The sequence below is a fragment of the Schistocerca serialis genome, chromosome 3 (genome assembly GCF_023864345.2).
Source record: "Schistocerca serialis cubense isolate TAMUIC-IGC-003099 chromosome 3, iqSchSeri2.2, whole genome shotgun sequence".
NCBI lineage: Eukaryota > Metazoa > Arthropoda > Insecta > Orthoptera > Acrididae > Schistocerca > Schistocerca serialis.
Genome location: NC_064640.1, coordinates 196648708 through 196674715, shown reverse-complemented (window position 1 = coordinate 196674715; position 26008 = coordinate 196648708). Strand labels below are relative to the sequence as shown.

At 40.4% G+C, this 26008-nt stretch overlaps 1 long non-coding RNA gene across 3 annotated transcripts in view; it reads left to right on the top strand.

Moving 5' to 3' along the window:
- LOC126471564 (uncharacterized) overlaps window positions 1–25501 on the top strand; it is a 66357-nt gene extending 40856 nt beyond the window's left edge. For all 3 annotated transcript variants that reach the window (XR_007586339.1, XR_007586340.1, XR_007586338.1), the window contains exon 4: window positions 24205–25501. This is a non-coding gene — a long non-coding RNA (uncharacterized LOC126471564). The remainder of the gene's footprint in view (window positions 1–24204) is intronic.
- The last annotated feature ends 507 nt before the right edge of the window (window positions 25502–26008 follow it).

Sequence of the window (26008 nt, the reverse complement as noted above, 5' to 3'; positions counted from 1 at the left end):
TATTTCCGTAGTAGAACAGTTCATGGTGGGAGGGGCCCCTTTGGGGGAGGGGGGGGGGGTATAAACTCACTGCAAAGAAAGTTACTACTGTATAATAGGTGTAAAACAAAGCATAATGCTCAAGAGAGGGAAGTTCTGAATTAAATGTGTTAGGCAGTCTAAGAGGGCAATGTGTTAAGCTTCCAAGAACTAGCATAGCAAAATATTATGGAAAGATCTCTCGCAAAACCCAAAGATATATTCCAGTTGTATATAAAGGTTTGTGAGAGTACCAAAGTTAGTGTCCAGAAACTCGTGGAGGAAACAGGAACTGAGATTAAGGGAAGGAAAGCAAAAGCAGAAACAGTAAAGTGTTTTAAAATGTTCCTTTACAGCAGAAAATGCAGAGGTGTTTCCCCCAGTTTAACTCCATCATTACAAAGATAAGTGGTAGATATTGGTGACATTGGTGTTGAGAAACAGTTGAAATCTTCAAAATTGACTGAATCTCTATGGCCTGATACAATCCCAGACTCTCTGAGGCCTGATGTGATCCTTATTAGATCCTATATAGAATATGTGGCTGAGTTTGAGTTAGCCACCTCCCCCCCTCCTAACACACACCTCCTTAACTTCAATCTACCATAGACTCCTTAAAAAAAAGTTGGAAGCAACCAGGTGACACCCAGCTATGAGAAAGGTAATAGAAGTGATCCACAAAACTACCATCCAATGTCCTTGACACCCATTTCTTGTAGAATCTTAGAGTATATGATGTACCTTGATCAATATCACCTCCATGACAGCCAGCATGGATTTCGAAAACATCCTGAAATTTGTGGATCAAGGTAGTCAGTGTTTCCAGACTTCCAAAGCATTTGACTCTGTATCACACTAAGGCTTACTAACAAAAGCACAGGCATATGGAGTATCGAACGGAATGAGTGAGTGGATTGAAGATTTCTTGTTATAGAGAACACAGCATACTGCCTTGAATGGAGAGTCATTGATAAGTACAGAAGGAACTTCAGGTGTGCTCCAGGGAAGTGTGTTGGAGCCCTTGCTGTTCATATTGTATATTAATAAAATTTTGCCTTTCACAAAATGAAAGAAACCTACATAACTTCAGTATGCTGGGTATAGTGGGACAGCAACTCATTTTTAGATTGTGATGTAAAATGGGACAGCCAGAGTTGCAACTAAAATGGATGTTCCTTTAGTTGGTGACCGGTTTCAGACTATGCCCATTCCCAAACTAGCCAATGTTTGCCAACTAAAATGGGCATCCAAAATAGCAGTGAATAAAGTAGGTTCTTATTTGTGTGATCCCAACTAATGTTCGTTAACGTATCCAACAATTAAAATATCAGAGTGTCATAGCTGGAATCACTCAACCTGTGTGTAACAACTTACAGGGATATGAATTGGAGCAATCACATAGGTTCAGTCATACGTAAAGCAGATGGCAGACTTCGATTCATTGGTAGAAGAATAGGGACCTGCTTTAAGTCCATACCATGAGTACTTTCAAGAACTCGATGGACCCTTCCCGTTTGTTTGACCGATGGGAGAGAGTCATGGAGATATTAAAAACTAAACCAACTTCAAATTAGTTGCTACTAAAATTTGACAGTTTATGTAGCAACTTTAAAGAACCAACTTTTAATGATAAGATTAATACTCTACAAAACCTCACTACGTATGGTTCTCATAGGGGTTAAATGTTTTTCAGTGCACACACAGGCATACAAGCAATCATTCAGCCTACATCCCATACACAACTGGAGTGAGGGGAAAGCCTGAATAACTGGCTCGTGGGAAGTGCCTCTGCCATGCACTTAGTGGTTTGCAGGGTGTGGTTCTAGATACAGAAATCATAATCCGCTCCTGCTCCTGGAGTGCACTTCAGTCTTCACAATACACATTCGCAGCTGATAAAGTTCAAAATACATTTATTATAAATATAAATTTATTCGTATAATTCTGCTGAGTACTGCTGTGCGTGAGTACTCACGAAAATGAATTAGCAGACGTGGTAACCTAGGAATTGTGTAATGATAGTTCCACAGCTCAGTGTACAATCACTTTGCATTATGTCCACACTCTCAGATAGTCACGCATCAGTGGGAAGGACATAGGTTGGGAATGATGGATCACCTACATCTATACTCTGCAGACCACTCTGAGGTGCACAGCTAACAGCAAGTTGTGTAGCTTATCATTCATTTCTGTGATTTTCATAATTAATCATTATTTAGAGATTGCACTTAATCCTCAAGTTACCTGGTTCTGTCATTCTAGGCTTGGTAATGCCTCAGTAATGCCTCGAAAATGTGTGTATAGTTCATCGTAATTGTTAAACATTCTCTAAATAGATATTAAACATTAAAATATTACAGCAGTCTTAGAAAAAGTTTTATCTGTATAAATGATGGTATAAATAGAACAGCATTGACTGTTAATCAGTCCACCATTATATTGGTATATAGCTTGCTTCTTTCATTTAGTTATGTTGGGCATTTTGTGATCGTTCAACTTGAACTTGAGAATGGCTATAAAGTCAAAATCACAGTTGTGTGAAATACAAGAACAGTAATGTACAGTTAAATGACAAAAATCCTTTCTAAACAGATGTGTATATAGGAGGCATACTGAGTCAGTGATTATACTTGAGATTTGTCTACTCACTCTCGTTTCTAAGCAAGTAGAGTCCACTTGTAGTCAGAAAACAGACAGGTGATGAGTGGGTTGCAGTGGAAACTTCTGAGTTGAGTCTAAGAGCACATTGTGACAAGTTTAAACTGAGTATATGGAGCTCATTCCTGATATCTACTACGATGGCCTTTTTCTCCATGTTTCACAAAATAATACATCCTGAAACATTTAGTAGAATTAAACAGGAGTTGCTACTTCTGTGGATAGCCACATGTCAGCTTAATGTAGAAATGTTGGATACACAAACATTTTTTGTTCCTCACAAGTAATTTCCACTTCATAATATGATCATATGGCACCCATATTGATATTCAGAAATGTGGAAGTTTTTTAAAATGTTAGTCATATCCAATAAGAAATATTGTGATTATGTATAAATATGTAATTTAATGTGGAACCCAAATTTTTCCCGTGACAGTTCTCCTTTTCATTCTGGATCATGATTCCTCTTCCAAAGTAGTAGTGCAGTGATGAGTGTTAGACTACTTGAAAAGGAAAAAAAAAAAAAAAAAAAAAGGTGCAAGGAGATGCTGTTACAGCTTATCTATCAAAGTAGAGAAGACTTAAGTTGGATGTCACATTAGTGGACTGAGAAAACCATTAGATCGAGTGGGCATTGCCCCCAGTTTTAAATAAATACTGGTAAATCTTGCAGTTTCATCTGGGGCATGAGAGCAAAATGTGATAAATTGTCAACGTGTCATTGTTTTCAGGCCATTATCGATTTTTTGAAGGATTACACCAATTAATACTGTGCATATAAAAATGCTTATTTTAAAATAAATTTTCGTACAAATGAATGTTTGACCGCATTGAACTAGGACTCTTACTTACCACAATCAGTGCTGTACTGGAACTAGATGAGCACAACTTGTGGCACAACTCGAACCTCCTGAAATCACATTTTTACTACTTTTGAAAATCCACAGAAGCTGTCCTCCATACCATGAGTGGAAGGGTAAAGAATGGACTAAGAGTAAGAGAATGTGTCTTCCATAAATACTAGTCAGACATGCAGAGGGAAACCTTTGTTGTGCTTGGATTGTAGAACAGGGGTACTACAAGACGGAAATTTTCCTGCAAAAACCTGTGAAATGCAAAAGGTCAGGTCTTGAGTTGGGTATAGTTTTTAGATGTTGGGAAGCTTCACTGCCTCCCTACATTTTCAGCATTCTAAGACATTCTCATTTCACAGTAAAGTTTGAAAGTTTCTGCAAGAGCTTCCATTAATTGGGTCCATGGTTGTTGCCACAACTTCTGTCATCTGCGGGATTTGCTGTCAACTGCAAGTAATACACTGAAGAGCCGAACAATCTGGTACACCTGCCTAATATCGTATAGGGCTCCCACCAGTGCACAGAAGTGCTGCAACACAATGTGGAATGGACTCGACTAATGTTTGAACTAGTGCTGGATTGAATTGACCCTATGAATCCTGCAGGGCTTTCCATAATCCTGGTAGAGCGGAGATCTCTTCTGAACAGCAAGTTGCAAAGCATCCCAGATATGTTCAATAATGTTCATGTCTGGGGAGTTTGGTGGCCAGCAGAAGTGTTTAAACTCAAAAGTGTGTTCCTGGAGCCACTCGGTAGTGATGTGGGGTGTTGCATTGTCCTTCTGGAATTGCCCAAGTCCATCAGAATGCACAATGGACATGAATGGATGCAGGTAATCAGACAGGATGCTTATGTATGTGTCACCTGTCAGAGTTTTACCTAGACATCCATCACTCCAACTGCCCATGCCCCACATCATGACAGTCTCCATCAGCTTGAACAGTCCCCTGCTGTCATGCAGGGTCCATGGATTCGTGAGGTTGTCTCCATACCTGTACATGTCCATCCACTAAATACAATTTGAAACAAGACTAGTCCTGCCACGCAACGTGTTTCCAGTCATCAACAGTCCAATGTCGGTATTGGTGGGCCCAGGTGAGGTGTAAAGCTTTGTGTCGTGCAGTCATCAAGGGTACACGAGTGGGCCTTCGGCTCCAAAAGCCCATAACGCTGTTGCGTTGAATGATTGGTACGCTGACACATCTTGTTGACCCAGCATTGAAATCTGCAGCAATTTGTGGAACGGTTGCACTTTTGTCACATTGAACGATTAACTTCAATTGTTGTTGGTCCCGTTCTTGTAGGATCTTTTGCTGGCTGCAGCGATATCAGGGATTTGATGTTTCACCAGATTCCTGATACAGTACACTCCTGAAATGGTCATACGGGAAAATCCCCACTTCATTGCTACCTCAGAGATTGCTCTTACGCAGACTATAACACTGCGTTCAAACTTGCTTACATGTTAAGCTACCATTGTCTTACATGTTGATAAGCTGCCATTGTACCAGTCTGACAATTGTGCCAGACACTTGTTGTCTTGTGTAACTGGTGTTGACTGCAGCACTGTGATCTGCCTATTTATGTATCTCTGTATTTGAATACACATGCCTATACCAGTTTCTTTGGTTCTTCAGTGTATATCAGTCTTGACAGCTCCTACAGGTGCTTGGAGGAGCCCAAATATTTTCATTTCAGTGAAAAGGGAAGTCAAATCTGCCTTTAGTGGCTTAGATGAACCATTGGGTACTTCAAAAGTACAATGCTGTGATTTGTATTAAATCGTGCATTTGATCTTTATATGTTACGTTGTTAATTTTCTATCATCCATCCAGCATACAAATTTTGTTGACTCTTAAATCATTTAAATTTCGGGGGGGGGGGGGGGGGGGTTGTTCTATCAATCTGACAGTCCGTTCTTTCCTTGTAATCCTGAAACTGAGACAGTGCTTGGTGCTTAATGGCCTCACTGTCAATGTACTAAGCAGCAATTACAACATAAAACTTATCCAGAAGTCCAGTAGTCATTGCAAACAAGTTGTGGAAAGAAAGTCCTGTACAAATTGATTCATTGAAGTTTTTAGTGCTTTGTGAGGTCCCTATCATGGTAGGACCTTCTGTTACAGTAAGATGCCAGTCATAAGTAACAATTAAGCATATTATAATGTCACGTAGAGGAAGGTGTAAGTAGATGAATGACGAACGCTAACTTCACTTAACAAAGATTTATTCAGCACTTGCACATGCAAGAGCGCAGAGCGAACAGCCTCCGGCCAGAACACATACGGTATATATACAGCCACAGAACATTCCAGTACAATGATTCTTGCCATTTGTGGATACTTCTAGAATGTACTCGAACCAAATATAGAAATTAAAATTTATTCAGTTCAGGTGAGTTTTGAACGCACAACCATCCATGCAACAATCTAGTATCATAACCATTACACTACAGCGACTGCGCTACTCAGCTTCTTCTGCAACATCGCTACCTCCTTAAAAGAACAGCATCTGTGTGTTATGTCCCCCTAGTCCGGGATTGAGTCATTGGTCGTTTATACTCAGACTACTGATGTTCGCCCTGGCGGTGATCTTCTTAGAACTTCCTTTGCCGCTACGTTCTTTGTTCCCTCTCTGTTTGTTGCCTGTTGCTGGAGCTTCGAATTTACAATGGGTTGCAGGATCCTTATAGGGCTTCATTCGAAGGACGTGGACCGTATCTCTGATCTTTCGTCTTGTGTCGGGGTTGAAATCTTCAACTTCATAAGTAGCATCAGACAACTGTCCCACAACCTTATAAGGTACAAAGTAGCGCCTGAGGAGTTTCTCAGAGAGACCAACCTTCCAAACAGAAGTGAAGATCGAGACGAGGTCACCAGGCTGGTAGACAACAGGGTGGTGGCTCACGTCATACCTTCAGCGATTGTTTTCTTGAGCCTACAGTGTGTGGTGCCAAGCTAACTGCCGAGCTTCCTCAGCTCTGGTTAGCACCTGGCTGATGTAGTTGTTGTCCACATCATCAGGATGTAATGGAAACAGTGTCCATCGTCGACTTTATCGCCTCACAACCGTGCACCAGTAAAAATAGTGTAAATCCTGTGGTGTCTTGTTTTGCGGTGTTGTAGGCAGACGTCACAAAAGGTAGCACCTCATCCCAATTGCTCTGCTCAACACTGACTAACACTGATAGCATGTTCGTCAACATCTTATTAAGGCGTTCAGTAAGACCTTTAGTTTGCGAATGGTAGGCAGTTGTCATGTGTTGAGTAATGTTGCACCGACGACTTATCTGTCACGAGATTGAATTGAAAAACTTTCCTTCGATCTGTAATTAACGACCTTGGAGCACCGCGTTTTAATACAGTGTCTTCTACGATGAATTTGGCTACCTGGAATGCTTTGGCTGTTTTCATGGCGTTTGTAATGGCGTAGCATGTTAGATAATCAGTGCAAACAATAATCCATCTATTGCCACTAGCAGATGTTGGAAGTCGTCCGAGGAGGTCAATCCCAACACGCTGGAAAGGCGTTTCGGCTGGTGGAATTGGTCTGACTTGGCCAGGTGGTTTCTGAGAAACTGCCATTCTCCTCTGGCACTCTCAACAGTGCAACACATAGTGACGATCACTCCTAAATAAACCTGACCAGAAAAATCTGTTGCAGATCCTACCATATGTCTTAATAAATCCTAAATGTCTGGCCTCAGGTGTGTCACAGAATTTCTGTAGAACATCTAAGCACATGTGTTTAGGAATCACTGGTAGCCACCTCCTTCCAAACGGATCAAAGTTTTTCTTGCAAAGTAAGCCATTAACTACCTTAAATTGTCCTTTCACATCCTCTGACTTAAGGCAAGCATAATTTAAGATATCTTGGCATCCTTCTTCTGCTCAGCAGAGAGATCCTGGAGTGCAGCAAGACAGTCACTATCTTCATCAAAGTCTTGATGGTTTTCCACAGGGTTTCTTGAGAGACAGTTGGCATCTTGGTGTTTTCTTCCACTTTTGTACACTATGGTAATGTCATATACTCTTGAAGATGTAGTGCCCACCTGGCGAGTCGTCCTGTTGGATCCTTAAGACCTGCCGACCAACAAAGTGAATGATGGTTTGAAACAACTGTGAATGGCCTTCCATAGAGATACTCTCGAAATTTGCACATGGCCCAGATCACAGAAAGACCTTCTCTTTCTGTAGTTGAGTAGTTTCTCTCGTCTTTTGTAATTGTCCTAGAAGCATAGGCTATAACTTTCTATTTTCCATTCGAAATCTGCACCAGAACAGTACCGATCCCATACCCACTGTCATCTGTGTGTAGTTTGTAAGTGCTCTCTCATCATACAGACCAAGTACAGGGTAAGTCATCAGAGCTTTTCGCAGCACATCAAAAGAATCTTGTTGAGCATCACCCCAGATAAATTTAGCATCGGCTTTTAACAACTCGTGGAATGGCCTGGCTTTGAAACAAGTCTTTGATAAAATGATGGTAATAAGAACATAATCTGAGGAAGCTTCTCACATCTCTAATACTTTTAGGAATAGGAATTCTGTTACAGCTCTCACCTTTTCTGGGTCTGGCTGCACACCTTTTTTTGACACAAGGTGCCAAATTATTTTGATTTCTTTTGCTCCAAAGAGACACTTTCGTGGATTAAGTTTGTCTGGCTTGTTGGAGACACTTAAGAATGGCCCTCAGTCTTGTTATGAGTCCATCAAATGTCTGAGAATACTATAATGTCATCTAAATAACAAAGACACATCGTCCACTTCAGGTGCCTTAGAAGATTATCCAGCATTCGTTCAAAAGTTGCTGCTGCATTACACAAACGAAACAGCATTATCTTAAACTCATACAGGCACTTGTAGGGTGATAAATGCATTTTTCTCATGATCAGCCTCATCTACTTCGATTTGCCAGTATCCAGAGTTCATGTCCATGGTTGAGAAAAACTTAGCCCCCTTCAGACACTCTAGTGTATTGTCAATTCGTGGAAGAGGGTAAACGTCCTTTTTAGTTACCTTCTTAAGCTTCCTGTAATCAACACAAAAGCACCAACTGCTATCCTTCTTCCTGACGAGAACCACTGGTGATGACCATGGGCTCTGTGAAGGCTGAATAATGTCATTCTTCATCATTTTCTCTACCTCGTTGCGAATTATTCGACATTCCGTTGCAGACACACGGTATCCTCTCTGGCTTATTGGTTGATGGTCTCCAGTGCTGATCTGGTGCTTCACCATCAGTTTGTCTAATTTGCTCTTCACCTGTGGATTGAAGCATTTAGAGAACTCCTGAAGAATGGCAAATAGCTTCTTCTGTTGTTCCTTAGTGAGATTTGGTGATTGTCGAGCTCGAAGATCTTGTTTCATATTGGTAGTGCTAATTTTGTCCACAGACTCTGCATAGGTGGTTTCTATAACACTCAGCTGGTCTGCAATTAGTGGCTCAGCATTTGCTACACACATGCGTCTTGGAAGGATCTGCAGTTCTCTGCAACAGTTAACTATCCACAATTCACCGAATCCATTCTTAAACGAGACGACAGAGGCTGGGATGACCAAGTTATTATTTAATGGTATGCTTCTTTCGCATTCCACTAAAAGATCCATGGGTTGATGCATGGCATGACGCAAGGCAGTTACCCTTCTAGCGCTGACTGCAGGAATGATCACTTCATCCAGCACACAGTCTTCACACACTCGGATGCGTATCTTCCTGTTCACAGTATCTCATCTCGTCTAGCATAATCTTCGAGCAACCACAATCTATAATTGCTTGAGAAGCTTTCAAAAAGTTCCATCCGAGAATGACGTCATGACTACACTCTTGTAAGACAATGAATTCTGAGGGCTGTGTATGGCCACTTATACCCACATGAATGACACATCTTCCTGTAGGTTTTACATATTTCTCATTAGCCACCTTCAGTAGAGATGTTTTGCTGTCGACCAATAGTTTTCTGCAATTGGTGATGGTACTTCTCCTAAAGGGCTGAATATGATGCTCCAGAGTCCACAAGGGCTTGGGCTGGTCGTCCATCCATGAGGATATCGACATAGTTTGCTGTCATTTTTGTATTGGTTGATGTCGGAGGATTTTTCTCTTCGGCAGCCTCACCTCCAAGGAAGGTCGCACCCTTTAGTTTTCCAGGTTGTGGCAGCTAGGTGATTGGCTGGAGCTTCTAAACGGCGATGGAGACCTTGATCGGCGTTTTGGGGAGTGTCCTCTCCAGTGGCTAGCTTGTGGCAATGGTGACCTACGTCATCCTGCACCCACATCTTCTTGTTGATCTTCGTCGTCCCGGAGTTGGCGTCGGCTAAGATCGGTCTGCTCTCTTCCGGTGCAGGCATCATCAAATATCCTCCGCCTTTTTCGTCAATAGTGCACCACATGTCCCGGTTGCCTGCAGTGGAAACATACTGGTTGGTTATTCTGGGTCCTCAAGACATCAGTTTTCCTTGGTGCCCAAACAGGTTCTTCATGCAGCAATGCAGGAATGTAACTTCGCGTGAGTCTCGACTTTCTTAACATTTCAAAGGGAAATGAAGGATGAGAGATTAGGTTCAGTGTGTGTTCTCCTTCCTCTCTTGTGACATCTTGAAGCGTCTCGGTTTTCTGCTCGCCGTGCAATCAAAGTGCCTTCTGAACTTCCTCTCTCACTATCTGATGACAAACACTTGTGAAATCAGTTTCTTCCTCCATCACAGACATCGATACGATGTTTGGAAGCCGTTCAAACTTCTTGCGTGTAATTCTTTTTTGATACATTGTCTCAATATACTGGCACCATTTTATGAAGTCATCTGCTGTGAAACCATCTTCATTAGTAGAGCTTGATACATATCCTCAGCAACACCCTTCATAAGATGTGCAACCCTATCTTCCTCCCTCATTCGAGGATGCTGACGTTTCTCCTGGACTCTGTGCCCTGCAGTTTAATTTATCTTCAGCCTTGCAGTTCTGTTGTTGTGTGTTGCCGAAATACTTGCACAGTTCTGCCTGGAGTATTACCTAGCTTGTGAACTTCTCCTTGCTGTTTTCATACCATTGTTTGGCAGTGCCCTCCAACTAGAAAAATACGTTAGCCAAATACACGGTGTCATCCTATTTGAGCTGGCCGGAGTGGCCGTGTGGTTCTAGGCGCTACAGTCTGGAACCCAGCGACCGCTACGGTCGCAGGTTCGAATCCTGCCTCGGGCATGGATGTGTGTGATGTTCTTAGGTTATTTAGGTTTAATTAGTTCTAAGTTCTAGGTGACTGATGACCTCAGAAGTTAAGTCGCATAGTGCTCAGAGCCATTAGTCATCCCATTTGTTAAATTTGGCTATATGCTTGTATACCTTCAGCTACTTGGTTGGATCTTAGCCATCGTCACCAGGGAACCTGGAAGGTGGTCTCATGTGGTGGCACACAGTTGCTGTCATCATAAACCTCTTCTTCTGCCTCAGATAGATTGCGATTTGTTGAATATGGCTCAAACTCGGGTTTCTTGCCACGTAAACGGCGGTTCTGTTGTAGCCTGATGGGAGCCACTGCGTCGTCGATAATTGTGTACTATCACAAGTTCCAATACCCAGCGTCTCCACCAGAATAATGTCACGTAGAGGAAGGTGTAAGTAGATCAATGACAAAAACTAACTTCACTTAACGAAGGTTTATTCAGCACTTGCACATACAAGAGTGTGGGGCGAACTGCCTCCGGCCATATATAATCTCAGAACATTCCAGTACAATGATTCTTGCCATTTGTGGATACTTCTAGAATGTACTCGAACTGAATGTAGAAATTAAAATTTTCAGGTCAGGTGAGTTTTGAACGCACAATGCAACAATCTAGTATCATAACCATGACACTACGGCGACTGCGCTACTTGGCTTCTTCTGTGACAATATCATCTACTCACTACAAGTTGCCAGATTTTATGAGAACTTCACTTTACGCTTCTGTCACAGTTTATTTTCTTCCAACATGTGAAGTATTTGCCACAAACTGTAAGTAATGGATCAGTTTTGACAAATCCTTCATGTGCTGTGAGATGGCCAAGTAGCGCTCACATCAAAGTGAAGAAGAGTTTAACATCTTCAAGAATATTGACAAATGTGTGGCCATAAATCTGATGTTGAATATGTTGGAGAATATGAAATACTGCAATAGGTAGTGTTAACATTTGTTGCTCTTTTGTTCTCAGAAGTTGGCTGCTCTGTTCCCAGTTGTCAGTCTTAAACTGCTGTGGAGGGGGGAGGTTCTGATGTCTGATGATAGTCAGTGACTGCCTGTGGTTAACTGTGTGTGTGTGTGTGTGTGTGTCAAATCATAATTTCAAACAATGGAAACTTCAGCTAGGGATATCAACAATATAAGAAAAGGAAAACTGAGGGACATCCTACCTGAAATAGTTCCCACCCCTCCTAAAGTGGTGTTCCATCGCCCACTCAACCTCCACAACATCCTAGTCCATCATAGGCCACTCCCAGTTCCAACCCCTTGCCGCAAGTATCGTATCATTTTGGAAGACCTAAGTGTAAAACCTGTCCAATCCACCCACCGAGCACTTGATTTTCCAGTCCTGTCACAGGTTTATTCTACCACATAAGGGGCCTTGCCACCTGTGGAAACAGTAGTGTCATTTATCAGATCTGCTGCAATCATTTCACAGCTTTTTATATTGGTATGACTACCAACCAACTGTCCACTAGAGTGAATGGCTACTGGCAAACTGTGGTCAAGAGCACAGTAGACCACCCTGTGGCACACCATACAGCTGAACATAACACTTGATTTCAGTGACTGCTTCACTACCAGAGCCATCTGGATCCTTCCCTCCATCACCAGCTTTTCTGAACTGTGCAGATGGGAGTTATCCTTAAAACACATTCTTCACTCCCATACTTACCCTGGCCTCAACCTATGGTAACATACTGTCCCCACACCTTCCTCACAGCAGTTTCCACCCCGTCTATCCCCATTCTCATCTCCCACCCCGTTTATTTGCAGACCTCTGCCAATGCATCTGCCCATCTTTCCCTGCTTCTCTCATTTTTTGCTCCTTTTTTTCCCCATCTCCTTGCCCCACAACCTCCTAATGCTGTGCCTGTTGACATTATAGTCCCTGCACGCACCACCAGACAGCAATAGTCTCTCCCCCCACCTTACACCATCCCTTCCCCTCCCCTCCCCTCCCCTCTCCAGATTGTTGCTTGCATCCTATATGATGATGCATTCTGTCCTGAGATGCAGGAGTTGGTGGTCATGTGCACATGAGGTGTGCTTGCTTCTGTGTGTGAATAGCATGTGTCTCGTTTACTGATGAAGGCTGTGGCCAAAAGCTGTATGTCGCTTTTAATTGTGCCTGTCTGCAACTTGATGTATCTTCTTTGTGGTAAGTAGCACTCTTGTCTTTTTCTACATTGTCAAATCATAATTTGTTTCCTTACAGGCAAATTTTGCATCAATAATGTTTTGTGTGTCTTGAATGTTTATTATTGTAATGTTACTTTTATGTGATACCTAGGTACCATTTCATATAAATAGTTTACACACACACACACACACACACACACACACACACAAACGCAATTTGTGGACACAATGCAAAAGGTAATGTAACCTGAAATATTATGTAACCACTCATGTCTCAGTTGTGAAATACTGAAATACTGTTCTACAGTTTCTATTATTTTGTCACTTTTATTTGTTTCACATTTGCTCTAGCAACATAATTAAAAATAAATTTAAGGAAAACCTTAAGCCCAGGGAAAATTTCACACATTTTAGATTCATTTGATGTTGCCAGCTGTTCAGCTTTGTACTTGATTGCAAGTGACAAAGACAGTGATGTTCATAAGGATACCAATGATAGTGGTGTTAAGTGTTGTTGGTAAGTTTTAGCTGTTTATAATGCAATTCAGTCAACAATAGTGAAACTACATGTACAAATTTCATAGTTTCAAATTCTACATCACCTCTATGTGTTGTATGGTATCCAAACAAGGACAGTGACTTAGTAGCGTTCCTGCATTCTGTGTTGTTCACAAAAATAATATTGATCCTTCAGTAGAAAATACACCATATTTCTACTACTGCTATATGTGTGGTATCGACATTCAATACCACACTTGTTAGGGGTTGCAGTTATTGGCCGCAGTCATTATTAGTATCGTTTGACCCTCGAGTTGCGACCAGCGCCACTAGTGGTGCTCCTGCTCGGAACGTAAAGTAGCATAACTTTCAGCTGATAGGAAGCAACCTCTAACAAGGCGCTTAGTAACGTATGGCCTAAGTGAGACCTCAGTAGCTATCTGTTCATAATCATATGTATGCAGCCAAGAATAATCCTGTACAACCAGTTAAGTACAATATAGATATTATTTTTTACCAATGACTCTTAATTATTTTAGTCATTGCAGATCCAGACTGTGCAGCGAGCATCTTTCCGACGTTAATGACAAACCTGTTGTGATTTGTGTGCTTCTGTTTAGCATTGGCCACCAGTCAACATTGGCGATGACTTCGTTCATCGTTGTCATAACAATATGTTCACTCATGAAGTACTAGATGTGACAGACACTACATGGTATGCCTTTTTAAATGCTGAATGCAATTTCTCTCTCTCATTAAATGAAATTCATTGCTTCATAGCAAATAATTTGATTGGAAGATACCCAAAGGAACCTAACTACTGAACATACTAGTCAAGTAACCCAGCGTTGGGGATGGATGTTCTTGCTGACATTGTTGTTAAATAGATCGGAGAAAATTTTGAAACAAGAAAATCATTTTGTTGACAATGACAAAATCGCTGAACATGGAGTAAGTGAAATGATTACATTCTCTGATCAGTACCACAGGCAGTTCTAAGGTACCAGATATTGGCCCATGTTGAAACACCCATATTACTAAGTGGTGTAGCCTCCAAGGTCGGCAGTGCAGGCGCTCTAACATCCAGTCAATCACACAGATGGTGAATACTGCCCTCAGATATGTTGTGCCATGTCTACTCGACCTGTTCACATAGTTCTGAAAGACAAGTCCTTGTCGTCCCATCATATTCCACACATGCTCCATTGGAGACATCTAGAAATTGTGCAGGCCTACCAAGAATGGTAAAAGAACTGTTCTAACCACATTCTTCATGTACCAAGCACTAGTGTCCCCTCCAGAAACACCAAAGGTGAAAGAAATGCAGCTTATCACACCCTAGGCTGTAAAGCCTGGGATGGGGTCAGTGTGTCTAGGACAAATGCTCACTTCGAGACAGTACTCAGCAGGTCTGTCGCAGACACAAGTGATCATCACTTGCATGCAGGCAGATCTGTTTTCATTCCTGAATACCATGGCATGCCATTCCATTTTCCAAGTGATTCTTTGACATTACCAGTCAAGCCATGCAAGTCAGTTCTGTGGCATGAGTGGAAGACAAGCTAGAGGTGCACATGCTTGCAGTCACTCTGCTAACAGCCATCTGCAACAGTTCGTGTTGACGCGTCTGGGCTTACAAGCACACTTATCTGTGCTGTGGTAGCTGTACAATCTGCCACTACTACCCTTACAACACAACACTCCTCACGAGTGTCTGTACTGTGTGGACATCCAGAACCTCATCTACAGATGTGAGAATGCTCACATGACCACTGATACCAGCATTGTTGCACAAGTGAGTCTGGCATATCCAACTTGCATGGCAGTTCTTAGAAAAGAGTCATCTTGTCACTAGGAAGGCCACAATTTGACCCCTTTAAAACTTGCTCAGTTGGCTGTAGGAAGCAAGAACGCGTCTCTGTGTCATGGTTGCCTGCTTCCTTCACACGTTTGCGCCATAGTGAACCTTCTAGGTGTCGCCATTCCTATTAAAGGTTAGACACAGATTGTGCTGTAGTAGCTATGCTACTACGCTATCTCTTGGCAAACGGCACAGAAACCATTATCAGTACATCGACTGTCCCTCTAGTGTCATATGCTGTCATCATATCGAGATCAACATTCTTTCCAGGTGGCTTCTATCCTTCCTTCCTTCTTTTCCAAGAAAAACCTGCAGTGAATATTGATATAATAATTTGACATTCCTTATACCATGTATTCTCGTAAGTGCTGGTTCTTATTTCTACATTATTCCAGTTTCTCCTTGCAATGACTATCGGTTTCTTTTTCTACTTGCAGGCTTCATCTTATTTATCATATTTACACTATTTCAGTTCAGTGCTTTAATCATAAGAGCTTTAAAGAAATTGCACAAAATGGCTAAACTTTTTCACGGTGAATGCATACCATCCGGATGTTTTGTTGAGTGTTACAAAACTATGAAATGCTTCCTTTATGAGCTTAGCCTGTGTTACATTGTTGCAGTTCTGTGTCACTTATCTTCAGAATTTTAGGTCACGTACCTAAATGAGTAAAACTGTCTCAATTTGATGAGAAATTTGGTTAAACATGTCTGTGGCGGTCATCAGAGCTTCTTCTGTCATGTGAAAGATTTGTCGCAAACTGTAAGTAATGTACCAGTTTTGGCGAATCTTTTACGTGCTGGGAGGTGCACAAGTAGCTTCCACTTCAAAGGAACGAGTGAAGCTGGAACTGGTGTTGAGGTATGTGAGTTTGCCACATTTATTATGTTGTGGATCTTTTACTTCTGATTTTTGTTGAAATTATGGAGGACAGGTTTATACATTTATTGTTACATTATTTAATTGAATTTCCTTTTGAGAATATTGAAGGGTGATCTGTTTGGCAGGAGAGCTTCTGTAAAGTTTGGAACGTAGGAGACGAGGTACTGGCAGAAGTAAAGCTGTGAGTACCGGGCGTGAGTCGTGCTTTGGTAGCTCAGATGGTAGAGCACTTGCCCGCGAAAGGCAAAGGTCCCAAGTTCGAGTCTCGGTAGGGCACACAATTTTAATCTGCCAGGAAGTTTCATTGAACAAAATATTTTTTATTCAAGACAGTCGGTTTCAACAGTCTTTGATGTCATCTTTAGGTCTGAAACATGTTATGTAGTAAAACATGTTCATTGTACGTTGACTTCACAGTGTCGAGTGGATAAAACTCGGCATGTTCTAGAAGTTTGTCATCACTGTGTGTTTTTAAATAATGTAGCAATGACAAATGTCCATAATGTGCTGAGTTTTATCTGCTTGACACCTTGTGTGTGAGGTAAACATAAAATGAACATGTTTTACTTAAAAAAATATTGCGATCTGAAGACTGTTGAAACAGGTTTTTTGGAATAAGGAAATATTTTGTGTGGTCTTGGCTTTTGTATGGTTTTTACATTATTTGAATTTTTAGAATCCAACTTACATAACTAGTAAAACTTAGTTATGTACAGCTGTAATTTGAAACTTTTTGTCTGGCGGTTTCTGATGTCCTTCATCAAACCAAGAAATGCAGTAATAACACTAAAATCAGATTTGCAAGTTCGATGTTCCATTAGGCCATGCTGATTCAGTTTTGAAATGACCCAAACATCCATTCTCTCAAATGGAGTTACTTTTCAGACTCAAAATATTTTCAGGGATCACTGTTGGACTAGGAGCATGGCTAGAAAGAATGTAGCAGTGACTGGATTAGTTACTGGACTGTTAAGAGTAAAAGAAAAGAATTCATAAAAGTGGTGGGTCCCTACCAGACTTACAGGGCATCATTTTCTGCCCACAAAAACATTGATGGAAGGCATGTAATGTCAAAATAAAACCTCAGTGTTACTTAAAACTACTAAGAAAAACATGTATATGTCCCCACGGTTGTGGCAGGTTCCAGTTACTTGTTATTTTAGTTTGTGGGACTGGAGTAATATGAAACTGTAAGAGCTAAAGGGACTGTTTCTTAGGTTGATCAGGATTGTGTAGGTGCTCTTCCTTTTGCGCATTGCGAGTCTGATGGGCTAGCAAGGGAGAGAGAAGTCCATTGGTGTTAAGAATGGCCACAGCAAAGGTAGCAAGTTCATGAAAACTAGTTACTTTTTCATCAAGCTAGTGCAGATACAGGTGCATGCCCAAGCGTGGTGGGTACAACCTGACGTTGATCGTGGCAGCTTTGTACTGGTGCAGTAGAGGCACTCTCTCCTGAAGGACACACGTGTTTCTGGGAGGCAGTGCACGTAGGCAGGACGCCTACCAGATGAATGTGGAGAGAGGTGTGGCATGTGTCAAAAGGCAAGCATATAGCCACCCACTAAGCCTGTGCTACTAACTGTTTAGGAAATTACTGCCTTGATTGTGCGATGCTCTCCACCCAGGAAAAGGAAAATGAGACATAAGAGTTAAATATTCTTTCTTTGTTAGTATATTGGAAGAAAATCCATGTATCTACAACCACAGCAGTGTGAAATAGAACAGAAACACTCAAAGCATGGGAAAGGATTGCTTGTAAAAAATAGATAACTTAATAATTGTAATTCATTTAATTTATTTGTGAAAGTTAATGGAGACATGAAATAAAATTACGTTCGGTGGCTTTCTTTAAAACCTCTGCAAATCTTTAACAATTTGCTGGATGTAATGTAATATCAGATTGTTTTGGTATATAACTGCATCCACACTTGGTTCTGAAAAGACAGTGCTCCACTTGGATCAAGAAAGAAACTAAGGAGTGTATTACTCAATTTCATTGTATTGTTCATAGGTCACCTTTGGATTTCTGGCATTTGATGTGAAATCTCAATAGGACTGTCTGCCTTGTAAAGAGGTGACATATGACATAGAACGTAATCGTAAATCCATACAAAGTTATGAAACACACAGATAGCTTAGTCGTGCCAATTCTATTTGTGTAAAAAGTTACTGAAGCATCAAGCACCTAGATTTTCTCCACTACCTTACCGAAAGAACATCCTACAGGCGTACTTCCCCTGGATAATTCATAACAACTTTCCATTGGTTATTTGTCAGAGGGTATAGTGTCCTGCACTTTTAAAAGGAAAAACTTCATCCACTCCTAAACAGTCATGAAATTTGTGGTCTTTCTGCTAAGGTTTAGGCTCTGGAAGTGAGTGTGTACCTCCAAAGAAAGCTACACTCAATAAACTTTCTTTTAATACTCAACCATCACTCTGCAGTCATGCTCTCCTGTGTCAACTACAAAAATATTCCACCTGCATTTAAAAAAGCTTGGTAGATTCCATAGTCACCAGTAACAGTCAACTGTTTTCTTTCAGAATTGCATTGGTCTTGGTATATATAAAGGCTGCAGATCTTGTTATATTGACTTAGACATTTGAGTCACAAAAAATAGGGGAAATTGGGATACATATTAAACACAAACCTGAAGGCTGAGTTCGCCAGAGCAGAACGTTTCTGGAAAGTCAGATGCTGACAGTTTTGAAAAACTCTTGCATTTATCTTATTGTTGATATGTTGGATTGTGCTGCTTCTCACACAATGTAGCAGACAGACAATTCAATTGTGATGATGGAATCTGGTAATGAGTTTCTTTAACATGTAACGAAGGACAAAACAGGTCAAATAACAATGAAAATTTGAAATGTTTCCTGAAGTATTCCTGGTGTGACTGATCAGTGGTTTCATACTGGTAAACATATGTAATGTAGTCATGGGATGACTGATAATAATGAAGCGTTGGTGACAGTATGCATTATAATTTCTTAAAAGGTGTGTCAAAGAACACTGTTCAGACAGTTGTTTCCTAAGGAAGTGGCAGTCTTGGGGATTAAATGAATTAAGCCACATTATCACCTCAGACAATAATTTTATAGGAAAAACTGATACATCAATAAAAACAGAACATTAAACAAATCTCTGCTCTAGGCTCTGCTCTTTAAAGTTACTTCGTAGTGAGAGGACAAGTTCAGTAGCAGATTAATTTTATTATGTTTCAGAAGAATTGGCAGATAAACTATAAAAATAACAATCAGTATGAACAATAAAATTAAAGGAAACCTACATGAGAAGGGAAATGGTTATGACAGTTCACATTCTGTCTTAATGTAAGACCTCAGATTTTGCTGTCCTGTCAAGGCACTTTCCCAGAGTTACAGAACAGTTATCCGCTGAATCTTTCTTATTCATAGGAGGTATGACTAAAGAAATGCCTTTAGTCACAACTTTTCATTTTTGAGGGTGTTTCCTTCTAAATCAAGGTAGTGTACATTGTGTAGCTTGGACCTAAAAGCAGCATGTTTGTGTGGTGGGTTGGCATGATGAGTTCTCTAGTGCTACGTCTGTGTTTGTGCGTTTTCTGTGTATGCAGAACTTACTTTTTTGTTGGTGATTTTAAGATTCAGTAATTGTCCTCATGTTCTATACATAATTTTATGTTTTTGTGGAAATATACAGACATAACACTTGACAACTCATTATGCCACCCCACAACACTGAAACATGCTGCATTTAGGTCCATGCTACACAGAGTGCACTCCTTTGATTTAGAAGAAAACACCCTCAAAAATGAGATAGACGCAATACAGAGCATTGCCATAAGTGATGGCTACACAACCAAAACAACTGACAATTTCAACAGACACGTACACAAAAGTAAGACAACGAATGGCCACACTGTGAAAGAAGAGAGAATATTCACCGATATCCAATACCTGGGCTCCATATCACAGAAACATCGCTAACCTTTCCAGAAAAACAAACGTAACAATTTCATTCGCAATGAATAATAAGTTGGGAAACTTACTCGTCCATAACATAAAATCAAATACACGAGCATACAACAGTGGCAGAGTGTACAAAGTAACATTCCCAGTTATTCTGCCTACTATATAGGGAAAACAGGCAGAAACTTCAAAACCCATTTTCAAGAACACCGAAATGCTTTCAGGCTAAACCATTTCGAAAAATCAGTAATTGCAAAACATATGTTGGAAACGAAACATGTCATAAACAGTATAGAAGCAGTTCAGTAGTACTACATAATGAATCCAGTGGTAAGACCCTAAATGTGTTAGAGGTGGTGGTGGTGGTGGTGGTGGTGGTGGTGGTTAGTGTTTAACGTCCCGTCGACAACGAGGTCATTAGAGACGGAGCGCAAGCTTGGGTTAGGGAAGGATTGGGAAGGAAATCGGCCGTGCCCTTTCAAAGGAACCATCCCGGCATTTGCCTGAAACGATTTAGGGAAATCACGGAAAACCTAAACCAGGATGGCCGGAGACGGGATTGAACTGTCGTCCTCCCGAATGCGAGTCCAGTGTGCTAACCACTGCGCCACCTCGCTCGGTAAATGTGTTAGAACAACTGGAGATATACCTTCACAAAATCAAAAAAAAAACCAGAATCTATGTTAAATGAACAAACAGATTTCGCAAGCTATAGTTACTAAAATAATATTAAAGACGTATCCTAAATTTATCTCCTGCATATGGCAATTGTTTAATAGTTATATCTTCAGCGCTAAGAATAAATTCATCTTTGACAATACCATGTACAAAAACATCTGTAAAATGTTTAGAAACGTACGTGCAAATGTGCCTCTTGAATGAAATGACATGTACGAAAACGATGGAGAAGAGAAAGTTTGCTGGTGCTAAAACTTTAAAAACGCTTTTCATGGATTATGTGGTAAGTTCACACTGTTCAGCTTTTCCACTATTTCATACATACGCGAATTCTTTACAGACAAATGGAAAAACTGGTAGAAGCCGAACTCGGGGACGATCAGTTTGGATTCCGTAGAAATATTGGAACACGTGAGGCAATACTGACTGTACGGCTTATATTAGAAGAAAGATTAAGGAAAGGCAAACCTATGTTCCTAGCATTTGTAGACATAGAGAAAGCTTTTGACAATGTTTACTGGAATACTCTTTTTCAAATTCTGAAGGTGGCAGGGGTAAAATACAGGGAGCAAAAGGCTATTTACAATTTGTACAGAAACCAGATGGCAGTTACAAGAGTCGAGGGGCATGAAAGGGAAGCAGTGGTTTGGAAGGGAGTGAGACAGGGTTGTAGCCTCTCCCTGATGTTATTCAATCTGTATATTGAGCAAGCAGTAAAGGAAACAAAAGAAAAATTCTGAGTAGGTATTAAAATCCATGGAGAAGAAATAAAAACTTTGAGATTCGTTGATGACATTGTAATTCTGTCAGAAACAGCAAAGGACTTGGAAGAGCAGTGGAACGGGATGGAGTGTCTTGCAAGGAGGATATAAGGTGAACATCAACAAAAGCAAAACGAGGATAATGGAATGTAGTCAAATTAAACCGGGTGATGCTGCGGGAATTAGATTAGGAAATGAGACACTTAAAGTAGTAAAGAAGTTTCGCTATTTGGGGAGCAAAGTAACTCATGGTGTTTGAAGTAGAGAGGATATAAAATGTAGACTGGCAATGGCAAGGAAAGCGTTTCTGAAGAACAGAAATTTGTTAACATCGAGTATTGATTTAAGTTTCAGGAAGTCGTTTCTGAAAGTATTTGTATGGAGTGTAGCCATGTATGGAAGTGAAACATGGACGATAAATAGTTTAGGCAAGAAGAGAATAGAAGCTTTCGAAATGTGGTGCTACTGAAGAATGCTGAAGATTAGATGGGTGGAACACACAACTAATGAGGAGGTATTGAATAGAATTGGAGAGAAGAAGAGTTAGTGGCACAACTTGACTAGAAGAAGGGATCAGTTGGTAGGACATGGTCTGAGGCATCAAGGGATCACCAAGTTAGTATTGGAGGGCAGCGTGGAGGGTAAAAATCGTAGAGGGAGACCAAGAGATGAATACACTAAGCAGATTTAGAAAGGTGTAGGTTGCAGTAGGTACTGGAAGAAGCTTACACTGGACATAGTAGCATGGCGAGCTGCATCAAACCAGTCTCAGGACTGAAGACAACAACAACAACATACATATTTTCCGCGTTTTATTCGAGACATTCATAACTTAACATTAAACCTTTTCGTGATATGAATATGCATTTCACCTCATTCAAAAGAAGAAATATAGCATGTATTAAAACGAATTGCACCTGATGATGGACCCACAGGGTCCGAAATGCATCATGTAATTAATAAAACACAAAAAGTTGCAACTGAAGGCATTCTTTAATTCATACATCTAGTGTATTGAATACAGTCATGTCTCAAGCTGGAAAATATGGATAAAATTAAATGGTTTCTTATTGCTGAAACATTTCTTCTTCTGTCAACAAAGTTCATGACAGACTCAAATCCCTTCACAGCAAATGTCTTGATGTTGGTGACATAACTTAAACATACTGTGCTCTGTATATCATTAGGAAAATACAGTTTAATTTTCACTGGTCTCTGGGCCACACCATTTCTGTCCAATAATACATGAACAGTAATAGTTACTGAATGCTTCATTAATGAAACTGTTAGCGGAGAAAAGAATAACCGGAGAATACACTATATAGCTAACTCTGCCACTGTAACTTTACCTATCTCTGGTTTTAAACTTGAAATAACTTTAATGCGATGTTAATTTAAAGTGGTAATGTGACTGACTTCATAAATCCCTTATGATAGAGAAAAACGAGCCACAACTCAGCATAGTGTATAGCCGAAGTTGAGTGACACATTGTAACACATCACAGCCAAATGTCAAAATATATAACCTGTTTACTTGAGACTGGAGACAAGTGTGGCTTTGGTATGTTAACTAAGTTCAGTTCACAGCAATGTATTACCTAAAATGTACCAAACATAAACTGACCAGTGACTTTATTTTTCAGTATAAATTTTTCAAAATATACACAGTAGTTAGTTTATTTTGAAGTATCATGACCACTATAAGCAATAATGGAGACATTAAGTTAGCAAACTGAAGTGTCGGACTAAAAAGTTCTAAAGAATCTATTTTTTAATCAAAATTGAATGTGATACATTGCATAGCAGATAAAATGTGTGAACTTGTTTTCAATTTTCTACATGAAAAGTAAGTTTTACTGAGAAACTGCAGAAACATATTTAGCTTTTTCATTCACATAAAACAATTACGTTAACTGAATCCAGAACACCATAATCTTTTGAAAAAGACATTGTGCCACCTTACTTTTATTGGGTTTCGAGTCAGATGTGTGCCATGCCACTGCCACACTGCACACATCACTTCTTGCACCATGCTGGTAGGTATCCTGCTTCACACAGCACTGAGTAGTGGCCCCCCTAAAGCTAGTGGGTCACTTGCAGGCCGGAGCAACTGTTTGTAGCACAGCTAGGTGAAGGCTTCACTGGTGGGAAGCCTGGTAGTGTTGAACCTCGGTGCTAGTGGTTCTTATTGAGCACAAGGGTTCACTGTGCTCTTATCAGTGAACTGCACTGCTGGCAGTTCTTCAGGCTTGGGCATTGGTAACATTCTTGCACCAATTTGTTTTCCATCTCGTAACAACAGCATGCCATTCCATTGGGGCACCATGCTGCATTGATGAGTTTCTTACTGGAATAGTGCCACATTGTCTCATTAGGTATTTCAACCAACCATTGACAGTTATTAGCAAAGGGTTGAATTATATCTGAGCCAGTAATGTGGGGAAACTTGGTAAACATGTATCAGGATTGGAGATAATTAGCAGTTGCTCCTGAAAGGCATTGCCACAGTGCTCATGAAACTCTTTTATATACAAAATTTAAATTAAATTGTCACATTGTCATGAGTGTGGACCTTTCTGTTCTGTGTACATTGCCCTAATACATCTTGTTGTGGTCCATTTTGAAATCGTAACCACCCAAAACACTTAGTTTTTCAAATTACACAGTCTCTTCTGTTACAGGCCCAGCATTTGTGGGAGAAATGGTATGATGGAGGATACCTTAGCCAGAGCCCAGATATTGTGAACTGAGAGAGAACTTGTGAATATGCCAGTCTTGTTCAGTGTGGTATGGGAAACAGCCATTGTCAAGATTGAGGTTAAATCTTTTTATTGAGTAAATCAGATGTGTTTGTCAGGAGGGAACATTGCTTGTGAAAACCAATGGTCCAGTATTGAGCCTTGGCCAGTTGCAAATGGTAATTAGCAGGCAAGGTCTTCACCACATTCAAATTATTACAGCGCCTTCTGTCATGTAAAAGACTTGCCACAAACTGTGGTTAATTGACCAGTTTGGGCAAATCCTTTATGTGTTGGGAGGTGCTAAAGTTGCGTTTATATCAAAATGAAGAAGAGTGATGTGATTTTAGTTAAATGAACTGTAGCTACTTGGAATAGAAGTTGCAAGTTGTATGTAAACAATACATTGTATTTTTAACATACTTAACCGATATAGTTTGTTTCATAGTAATGAAAAGAGCTGCAAAATTTATACGTACATACATAAAGCATCCTCCAAGTGTCTGGGAGGAGCTGCAGTTAAGCCCCTCCCTTCCTCCCACACACACAGTATCCAGGCTGACCTAGTACAGACAACTTGTAAGGCAGAGAAGCAACAAGGAAGTTGAAGCCAAGTTTCAATGTAATGCATTCCACATGCCTGTAGTGGCTTGTGAAGCAATGTTTATTTCTACTTCCAGAACAGTCAACATGAAGTGCATTTTGTGTGTCAGAATACTAAATATTTGTCTTTTAATTTTGAATGTAATCTCTGTCAAGTAGTATGTAGTATTAATTGTGAAGACATTTAAAAGCAGTTGACAGACTGGTTTTTGTTTCTACATATTTGTTTGAACCAAGTGGCATACAGGATGACATCTGTTTAGAGACAGTGAAAATGCACTTGTGAAGAGGATTTTTTGTACAGCATACCTTGGTATCCGAAGGATTTCCCACAGACTGCAAATAAGAGTTCAGTCTTGGGAGGTCCTTTGGTTATGAGTGTGTGCTCAGGTGACACTTGTAAGTGAAGGAAAGTCAACTTCTGGTTTTTCTGGATTTCTTGAAGTATTCGTGTTCTGACTACTGATCAGTGGTTAGTGTCACAGTATTATTTCTGTATTCAGCCTTAAATTGCTCTGCATCATGAATGGCAATAAAATGGTTGTAATTGCTCAGATGTGGGCCTTTTATGGAAAGTATTTACCATATAATGCAACTGCAGTATTAACCTACCTCTCTCTCTCTCTCTCTCTCTCTCTCTCTCTCTCTCTCTCTTCCCCCCCCCCCCCCCACCCCACCTCCCCCTCCAGTCTTCCTCCCCCCTCTATATTCTTTAACCATTTCAATAAGAGCCTCTGTGCATGGGCTGCATACAGTTACCTAGCACCTTATTTGGTTGAAACCTAATTGTTAACAAGACTAGAACATGGTGAAACAAATTCAGTCACCACTGTGAGCAACTCACGGCCATATAGCACATTTACTGGTCTCACTAGCTTTGACAAACATGTCGTTTTCCTCAATACATACACTCTCTACATTAATTCAATAACATTTTTTCATTTGTATGAAAATTTTTACATGTATGTAGCATTATTTTCAGCCTTTAGATACACTGTTGTACTGTTTTGAGCCTAATGTGAATTTTGGAATTTGTTGTCTGTCCTGTTCCATCTGCTGTAAACTTCTCTAATGGTAATTGGAAGTTCTCATTTTGGGAATTGGCTATTAACAGATTTTATTTCGGGGGTCCCAACCCCATTCC